At 41.5% G+C, this 10,652-nt stretch overlaps 1 pseudogene; it reads left to right on the top strand.

Annotated features, from left to right (window-relative positions):
* The first annotated feature begins 1,329 nt into the window (after nt 1-1,329).
* On the top strand, nt 1,330-10,303 carry LOC137952639 (protein DETOXIFICATION 29-like; annotated as a pseudogene).
* Nucleotides 10,304-10,652: the final 349 nt, after the last annotated feature.

Genomic DNA, 10,652 nt, shown 5'->3' with positions numbered 1-10,652 from the left:
TTGTGGTCATCTCCCAGTCCATCCAAGACCTTTTCTGTAAGATATTCCTCATCCATTAGTGCTTCAAGTTTATCAAACTCATATGCATGGGATTTAATGTATTGAAAAAAATCAGTGCTATTCATATTACCTTTGGTGGGATATGTGAGAAGATTCTTGACCTATTTAATATGGCCACAAGATGGTTTGGCGTATGCATTGGCAAAAATAGTCCATGATTCTCTAGAGGTGGTGCCTCGTGCAAAGAATGGGATAATTTTAGGAGACGAAGAGCCGATGAGGGTATTAAGGATTAATTGATCTTATTGGATCCAAACATTGTAAGTTGGATTTGGAGAGACAGTAGACATAGTGATTGATCTTGCTAAGTTGATGTACGTAAAATAGGCAGTGAGGTGGACCGTGAGATTTTTTTTTTTTCTCTCTCTCTCTCTCACACACATGTGAAATTCACACGTGCGTTTCGTCTTCAACCTCTTGCTGATACAATCGGGAGCGGTTGTCCTTTAGAGCCTGGGCGGTTGCTATGGTACATTAGAACACCGTTCTGAAGGCTCGGCCAGGGTTGTCAGAGGTGCACGAATTATTGTGGTTTTGTAGGAAGGAGTGTAGGCGAAAGAAGAGGAATATTTAATGGTGATAGAGGCTTGAGTGGGTTGCTGAAGAACAACGAGATGCGGGCACTGATGATAGTGCCAATGGCTGTTGCAGCACGGCTGTTACGGGCATAAATGAAAAACAAGATATCTATAAAAAAAGATTCCAAAAAACAAAAAATATAGAGGATTTAACTAGTTACTCTGATACCATATAATAGATTGTTGTTAATTGAATTGAATCATAATTTTATATTGATTTCGAGTAGTATTTATATACAATTTTACAACAAGAATCGCCTAAACAGAAGTGTGATTAAGAGGAATCAAAACAGTCTTGTTCGTCCTATTCATATGGAACACTAACTTATTAGTTGATGAAATTTTACAAAGTCAAAATATTATGTTATTTACAAACTACCACCACGAATTATGAGATTTCTTTACAGTTCATTCAGCAAGTCCGTGAACACACTTGCAAGTCAAACACCCACCGCTCTCCTTAAACACACTTGAGTAGGTATATTGACATAAGTACTGGGCAATCTGCCTATTTCGAAAAGGCTACAACAGGTGGCGTTGCACCAGAGAGACGGACAAGCCCTCTGCAATTGCATGGGAGCCATGTATAGCTTCTTTGTCTCGCGAGTCTAAATACTGTTTACAGAATTGGGTTCTTGTAGCCTTTGGATTGGTACAGCGGAAAGGCAAAAGGACAAAAAGGGGAACACGAATGTTGTTGGGTGTTCCTGTTCTGGGTAAGAGAAGGTTAGGTCAGAAGACCTGGAGTGAATCAAAGAAGCTGTGGCACATAGCAGCCCCTGCGATACTCACTTCAGTGCTGCAGTTCACCATTGGGTTTGTAACTGTGGCCATCGTTGGGCACCTTGGGACTGTGGAGCTTGCTGCTGTATCCGTTGTTCAGAATGTCATCAAAGGCTTTGTTTTTGGAATCATGGTAAGTTCGTCTACCATGCTTCTCGTTTTTCTTTCTCCTTGTCTGTAGGCACCGATTCGTTCATGGCTTCTGCTAATCCATTTATCTCTTGCTGGTTTTGCATCTCCATATGCACTTCAGTGGGCACAAATCTGCTTCTTCATTCTTTTTATGGTTCAGTTCTCTCTCTTTCTCTCACACATTACACACACTCACACTGTTAATATCTAAAAGTAGAATCTGATTCTTTCAACTGATTCATTGCTAGGAATGGGTAACGCCTTGGAAACACTCTGTGGTCAAGCAGTTGGGGCAGGAAAATTTCATATGCTTGGAGTTTACATGCAAAGATCGTGGATAATTACTTGCGTGGATAATTTCATATACTTCTGGCACCAGTTTACATATCCACAACACCCATCTAGAAACTCCATCCAACAGATGAGATATCAGAAGTTGCAGGCAAATACTGCATATGGGTGCTTACACAATTGTTTGAATATGCAGTGAATTTCCCACTACAGAAGTTTTTTCAATCTCAGAGCAGAGTTTGGACCATGGCTACTATATCTGCTGTGGCATTAGCCCTTCATGGTCTGTTGAATTGGGTGCTTGTAACAAAGCTCGGACATGGTGTGATTGGAGCAGCCATGGCGGGGAATATTTCTTGGTGGTTCATTGACTTGGCACAGTTTATCTGCTTTCATGGTATCAGATTTGTCAGTCAGGAATTGGGTTACACCTTGTTTCGGGAAAATTTCAGGTGTGGCAGTAGTTGCAGGGTGGAAAGCCTTGGTAGCATTTATCAACATAGGATGCTACTACCTTATAGGTTTACCTGTGGGAGCCTTGCTTGGCTTCAAATTCAAGCTAAATACTCTCGTCATTACAACTTAATATTCTCGATTTCAATACAAAAATCATCTAAACTAAGCAAGATTTGTTTTACTTAATTCTGCTTGTTATATTCTTGCAGGGCATCTGGTCTGGGATGTTATTAGGGACTGTCGTTCAAACAGTTATATTGATATGGATCAAATTGAGAACCAACTGGCAGAAGGAGGTAAGTTATCCCATTACTTTAAGGATAAAATAGAATCAAGGTTTATTGTTCTTCAATCAGGTTAGAAAGAAACAAGTGTTGGAATTATGGTTTCAAATATATTATTTATGAAATAAAATTACCATGATTTTATAGGCATGGGGCCCACTTTTAGATGCTTTGTCATTGGATGTTCAGTACAGGGAATAATGGCCAACACATCCCCCTGTAGAAGTAGATTAATTGGGTACATTGATTTAGTGGACACATCCCTTGGGAATAACGAGATGTATCTCTCTTGAGGGGATGTATCTCTCCTAAGAGGATGTATCCTTATGAATAGTCATTAGTGCCACACCCTTTGGAAATCTATAAATTCCTCCATGGTCTTACAAGTGAGGCTAATGCTATTTGTACACCTAGTCTGGCTGAACGGGAGCAAGCTTATCACTTTTAAACAAATTATAAAAGGTTATCTTGTGTACTTCAAGTTTTATTTATATTCTTTAAGATGAAAGGTACGCTCTCTTTATTCTTCTTATTTCAATTCTATGATATATGTATGGCTCTCATGATAAGGAGAATTATGGAGGATTTAATATCTATTTTTATGATATTTATTTTATTATTATTAGACATCAAGTCTAACAATTACAAGTGATCTATGCCTCTGCTTGTATAATAGAGATATATTCTATTTTCTATATTTTTTCCATATTGTTTTTCAGAATTTTTGGCTATTTATTTGTGAATGGATATAAGCCTAGTTTAGGCTTATTGTGTGTTGGCGCCGCAGGCACGGGCTGCTGTGCCCGGGCCTTCTTGCACTAGGGTGTTATGGACTACAGAACACCAAGAGTGGCTAACCGGAGAAGAGAAGAGATGGAATAACTTGTATTTTAGTACCTTAGGGGTTTAATTGTAATTTGAAGTTCCATAAGGGTCTAATTGTAATTATAGAACCTTTGATGTTTTCCTTGACCTATTTAGGGCGTCAAGTGATGGAATGAAAACAAGCATTGATCATTAGTCTAAATGAGATCAGGTTCTCTCTCTAAAGAGGCCTAAGGTTGGAGCTCCTTCAAAGGCTCACGTCCCTTCATCATTGGGCGTTCCAAGAACCCCAAATCCTTCCCTTCTTCGTCATTCAATCTGGAAGCTAGAGGAGATCATCGGGTGACTCGATCCATGGCTAGAGAGCCTAACATCGTGGTATCAGACAGGACCACCCTTGGTGATTCCTCTTCCCCTGCAGAAATTCAAAATTTTGTGGAAGAAAACCATGCTGATCTACAATCTCAAATCAATGGCCTGGAGGGAAAATTCCAGATGTTGTTGTCACGCATGGAGGAAGGCTTTACCCAGCTTTCAGTCCAGATGGCATCCTCCTCACGCCCAGCAGATCATCTCAACCCTCATCCAACGCCTCCACCTCCTCCCCTGCGCCAAACACCTCCACCTCGTGGGGGCCTCAATCCAGCACCCCCTACCGTGCCAAGGTACACAAAGCTTGATTTTCCAACGTATGATGGGTCCTCCGACCCTTTAATGTGGTTGCACAGGTGTGATCATTTCTTTTCCAATCAAAGAACTCTACCCGAAGGCAACGTTCAATTAGCCGCCTTCCACATGCTCGATGAAGCGCGTATGTGGTTTCATCAATTCAAAAACGAGTTTGTGGTCTATGATTGGGAATTTTTCAAAGAAAATTGTATGCTACGGTTTGGTCCTCCGCTTCGCAGCAACCCAGTTGGGGATTTGGTCAATCTAAAACAGCTTGGCACTAAAGAACAATATCAGAAATTGTTCCAAGAAAAACTTGCTCATGCAAGTCATTTGGTCTGACCTGAACTTTATGTCAATTTGTTCACGGCTGGCCTAGTAGAACCCCTTCGCCTAGAAGTGGAATTGGAAGCCCCCACCTCCCTAGCCCATGCCATGAATTTGGCAAGAGCATTGGACACCAAACAACGCCTCTTCCGTGAGTCCTTAAACAAACGTCCCCCTTGGCAACCTCGCCCACAGCCCCATGGTCCTTATTCCACTCACCCCAGGCCTCCTCCCAACCACCCCTCACCACCACCACCACCAGCCTTTACACCCCCACCGGGATTTATCAAACGTCTGACAAAAGCAGAAATTGATCAGAGAAGGGCTCAGGGCCTATGTTTCAATTGTGATGAAAAATTCATCAAGGGCCATCAATGCAAAAGACTATTTTGGGTAGAAATAGAAGACCCCTCAGAGGATGACTTTCAGGAGGATATGGACCAAACCGAGGAGGAAACACTAGAAATCTCCCTCCATGCCATGACAGGCATGCAGAGCACCAATACCATGCAGGTCCATGCCACCATGAACCATCATCTCCTGCTTGCACTCGTGGACTCAGGCAGCACACATAATTTTATAAGCAGCCAGGCAGTACAACAGTTGGGGTTATCACTACAGCAGAAATTAGGAATATCAGTCTCAGTGGCTAATGGTGACAAGGTCACCACTGTGGGTTTCGGTTCAGCAGTGCCCTTTACTATTGAAGGTCACTCCTTTGTAGCAGAATTTTTGGTCATACCGCTGGCTGGGTTTGACCTCGTATGGGGCATTAAATGGCTACAGCGATTGGGTCCGATCTTATGGGATTTCCAATCCCTTACCATGAGTTTTAAACAGGACACCCATCCGATCACCCTCCAGGGCAATAGCGCCCAGTGGCCATGCAGCCTCCAAACACTTTCGTTGGATCCTTCAAAAGGGGATAACTTAGCTTCATTGTTGGCAGAATATGCTGATTGATTTCATGACCCTGCCGACCTTCCTCCTATACGAGAGTGTGATCACAGAATTCGTTTGAAAATGGGCACTGAACTAGTGGTAGTGCGTCCCTACCGCTATCCCCATGTGCTAAAAGATGAGATAGAAAGACAATGTCAACAAATGCTCCAACAAGGTATTATTTAGCCTTGTCATTCTCCTTTTTCTTCCCCGGTATTGTTGGTAAAGAAATTAGATAAATCTTGGCACTTTTGTGTGGATTACTGTGAACTCAATGCTCGCACCATCAAAGATAAATTTCCAATTCCAATGGTCGATGAATTATTGGATGAGGTACACGACTCTCAATTATTTACAAAGTTGGACTTGAAATCTGGCTACCATCAGATTCGGGTTTATTGGAGGATATCGAAAAAACTGCCTTCCACACCCACCATGGTCACTACGAGTTCTTGATGATGCCATTTGGGCTATCCAATGTCCCGTCCACCTTTCAAGCGCTTATGAACCAGGTATTTCGCCCTTTCTTACGGAAGCATGTCTTAGTTTTTTTGACGATATACTGGTCTATAGCAAAACTTGGGAAGCACATTTGCACCAATTGAGACAGGTTTTCACAATTCTCCGAGCACACCATTTATTTCTCAATCGTGCCATATGTGACTTTGCCACATCCGAAGTAGCTTATTTGGGGCATGTGATCTCGGCATCTGGGGTGAAACCAGATTTCAGCAAGATACAATCGGTTATGGATTGGCCCACACCTCACTCCGTTACAGCTTTGAAAGGGTTCCTTGGTCTCGCAGGGTATTATAGAAAATTTATCAAAGAATATGGTCACCTGGCAGCGCCATTGCACAATTTACTGAAGAAGCATGCCTTTCAGTGGTCTCAGTTGGCAGACTCCTCGTTTAACAACTTAAAACAGGCATTAGCGTCAGCACCAGTTCTCCAATTGCCCAACTTTGCCAAAAATTTCATCGAATGCGATGCATCCGGGGGAGGGATAGGTGCCGTCTTGTAGCAACAGGGTCACCCCATTGCCTATTTCAGCCGCCATCTCGCTCCTCACCATCACAAGTTAGCCACTTATGAACGGGAACTCATCGGTTTGGCCAAAGCCATGCAGCATTGGCGGCCGTATTTGTGGGGCAGACCTTTTGTGATCCGGACAGACCACTGTAGCCTCAAATACTTATTGGAGTAGCGCCTTACTACATCCCACAACAACATTGGCTCAGTAAATTAATGGGATTCAATTTTCAGGTGGAATACAAACCGGGTTATCTCAACCGGGCAACAGACGCCTTGTCCCACAGAGAACTAGGGGATTCACACTTGCACGCACTGAGCCACCCCAAGTCCCCTTTGTTGGACACAATCCGTCAGGATACTAGCCATCATCTAGATCTCCTTGAATTACAAGCTCAAATCGACAACCATTCCAAGGACAAGAACTGGACACTATAGGACGGTCTCATTCTATATAAAGGACGCATATATCTTCATCCTTCGTCGGTACTCCTTCCTGCTATTATTGCCTCCTTTCATGATAGTACACATGAGGGCCAGCAGAAGACATACTTCCACCTCAGTCGGGAGTTTTATTGGAGAGGTATGAATGGGCTCATTGCTGAATATGTTGCATCGTGCCAGGTCTGTCAGAGGAATAAGTCTGAATCCTTACAACCCGCCGGCTTGCTACAGCCACTTCAACTTCCTTCACAGGTATGGGCAGATCTCTCAATGGATTTTATCGATGGTCTTCCTCCTTCTGTAGGGAAATCTGTTATTCTTGTTGTGGTAGACCAGTTCTCGAAATATGCCCACTTTATGGCCCTCAGCCATCCGTATACAGCAACACAAGTCGCTCAACTCTTCATGGATAATATTGTCCGTCTCCATGGCCTTCCAGAGACCATCACCAGCGACCGTGATGCTATCTTCACCAGTAAATTCTGGGGGGAACTATTTAAGCTCCATGGCTCTAAGTTAGCTTTTTCTTCAACATACCACCCTCAAACAAACGGCCAGACAGAGGTGGTTAACCGCATATTGGCGATGTATTTGCGATGCTTTGTGGGGGACACACCCCGACAGTGGGTTCGTTGGTTAGCATGGGCGGAGTATTGTTATAATACCTCATACCACACAGCACTGGGTACTACCCCCTTTCGAGTTGTTTATGGATGCGAACCTCCGCGCCTACTTTCTTATGAACCGGGGTCTTCTCGGGTAGCAGCATTGGACCAAGCATTAGCCGACAGAGATGCAATGCTTGCGCAAGTCTGCCTTCAGTTACAACGTTCACAAGCAACTATGAAGCATACTTATGACAAAGGACATCGTCCCCTTTCCTTTGCACCTGGAGAATTTGTTTGGCTCAAACTTCAACCATACAGCCAACTATCTCTTGCCACCATCAAACGCAATAAGCTTTCTCCAAAATTTTATGGGCCATTCCAGGTCATGCAGCATATTGGCACTGTGGTGTATCGTTTGAAACTACCACCAGACGCCAAGCTCCATGACGTCTTCCACGTCTCCCTTCTCAAGCCATTCAAGGGAGACTCACCACTGCTGCATACCCTCTGCCTCCTCTCAAATATGGCAGGTCCATGCCCACGCCCGCTCAGATCCTTCAAGCCAGGCGAGTGAACAATGCTTGGGAAGTGCTGGTTCGGTGGACTGACAAGGAATTGATAGAAGCCTCTTGGGAGACACTCGAGTCCTTCCAGACTCTATTCCCCACTTTCGAGCTTGAGGACAAGCTCTTTCTTTAGGAGGGGGGTGATGTTATGGACTCCATAGCATCAAGAGTGGCTAACCAGAGAAGAGAAGAGATGGAATAACTTGTATTTCAGTACCTTAGGGGTTTAATTGTAATTTGAAGTTCCATAAGGGTCTAATTGTAATTATAGAACCTTTGATGTTTTCCTTGACCTATTTAGGGCGTCAAGTGATGGAATGAAAACAAGCATTGATCATTAGTCTAAATGAGATCAGGTTCTCTCTCTAAAGAGGCCTAAGGTTGGAACTCCTTCAAAGGCTCACGTCCCTTCATCATTGGGCGTTCCAAGAACCCCAAATCCTTCCCTTCTTCGTCATTCAATCTGGAAGCTAGAGGAGAACGCCGGGTGACTCGATCCATGACTAGAGAGCCTAACAGAGGGCTGCTATGTGCGGGCTTTCATACACGAGGGCTGGTGTGCGCGGGCCTGTCAATGCGCGGGCTGCTGTTAGGGCATGCTTGTTTACGTGCGGCCTTGTATGGTTCGGGTCTGTAATGACGCATGACCATGAACCAAACCGGGTTTTACTTATATAATGAGCCATAATGTGTTTTAAGAGTTTTTTTACCCAAAATTTTATTTTTAATGGAATGTTCATGTTGTTTGGAATTTATTTGGCTATTTGAGATCCAAGACTATAGGTTTGAAGATTTATATGTTGATATTTTATAAAAAGTTCATATCTAATTGGTTTAGTTTTTTTTTTTTGTTTTTAATTATTTCTTTGCTATAATTTCTTGAAGTATTTATAATTTGTCTTATTGCATGCCTTGTTATATATTTATGTATTTGTACATGAAAATTAATTTAATTATATAATTTGAAAATCCCCAAAGGGTAATGCGAGTTGTATAATTAGATTAGTATATTATAAATTAATTCATATGAATCCCCAAAGGGTAAGTATGAATTAATTTATTTGTTTGTTTGTTTGTTTGTTTGTGATATTGTTGTTTGTTTATTATGTGCAGAATGAATTGCCTAGTAACTCTCATGAATCCCCAAAGGTAAGTGGGAGTACTAGATGGCTAAGATGATTATATAATTATGTATGTTCTCCCAAATATTGAAATATTTTCTGGATGACAGGAACATCTAGTAGTGGACATAATTTTGCTAAGTCCCTAAAGAAAAATGTACTTGATGGGACTAATTATGCGAACTGGTCACAACGGGTTGACTTAATGCTTCGAGGCTATAGGTTTGATAATATTATCAAAGTGGATATTCCTCCTCAAAGACCTTCCCGAGTAAACTACCCTAATAATCTGAAACAGTATAAGAATGACCTTAGAAAATTCAAGGAATAGGATGATGCTAATGAAATTTCTAGGTCACATATTCTTGGGGCTCTAAGTGAGAATCTCTTGATGACTTATTTTCATGTCTCCACTACAAAAGAGATTCTTGACCAGCTTGAGGCTAAATATGGTAAAAAGTCATCTACTCACATCAATAACTTATGGCAAAAGTTCACTCGTGCCAAATGCGAAGAAAATTCTAATGTGAGAAAACATGTAAATGGCGTGCTTGCCATGGCAGATGAGTTACAATATCATGGTAGACCAATAGATGAAGAAACTAAAGCGGTCACCATTATCACTCTTTGCCCAATTCTCTCAAATATATTCAAATTTTTTATTCTTTGTCCAAGACGAAGTGGACTATATTTGATTTGGTTAATATGATCGACCACCAGTCTGATAGACTCAATCCAAGTATTGAGTTAGATAAACCTTCACCTAGTGCTAACGTAGTTTTGAAGCTGAAGAAGAAGAATTTTAAGAAGAAGGGAAAGAACTTTCGATTTCAAAACTTCAAGAACAAAAAGGTCAATCAACAAAGGGTTGAAGTACATGCAAATCAACGTGTTTGCTTCTTCTGTAATAAGCCAGGACATATAAAGAAGTACTGTAGGGCTTTGAAAACCATGCAGGAGGGGCAACAAGAGAAAACTAGTCAGTCCTTATCTCTTGAAACTTATACTATTTATATCAAGCCTTTTAGTTGGTGGGCTGATTCTGGTGCAACTGTTCATGTATCGAATGAGTTACAGGGCTTCAAGGAACTAAGAAAGATTGAGGATAGAACAAAATTTATTTACATGGAAAATGATGAAAAGGCCATCGTGGAACATAGGAACTTACCGGCTAAAGCTTGTTGATAAAAAAATTTTGATTTAGAAGATTGTCTTTATGCTCCTTCAATGAGAAGAAGTCTATTATTTGTATCTTGTCTTGAGAAACTTGGATTTAAATTTTTATTTGGAAGTGGAAAGTTTCTTATGTTACAAGATGATAAAGTTATTTTGAGAGGTTTTCAAAATTCTGATTTATATCAATTGCAACTTAGAGGAAATATGGTGTTCAATGTTTCTGCTTCTTCGGATATTAAGGAAAATGAATTATATTTATGGCATTTACGACTAGGGCATATAAACAAGAATAGAATTACAAGACTTGTGACACTAGGATTATTGAAAAATCTTTCACATAATGATTTTCCTATTTGTG

The sequence above is a fragment of the Aristolochia californica genome, unplaced genomic scaffold (assembly GCF_029961685.1).
Source record: "Aristolochia californica isolate CCGP_79_NKW_82.1479 unplaced genomic scaffold, dmAriCali1.0.hap1 SCAF_16, whole genome shotgun sequence".
NCBI lineage: Eukaryota > Viridiplantae > Streptophyta > Magnoliopsida > Piperales > Aristolochiaceae > Aristolochia > Aristolochia californica.
The sequence above is the reverse complement of the archived record's forward strand: the minus strand, read 5'-3'. Positions and strand labels throughout refer to the sequence as shown.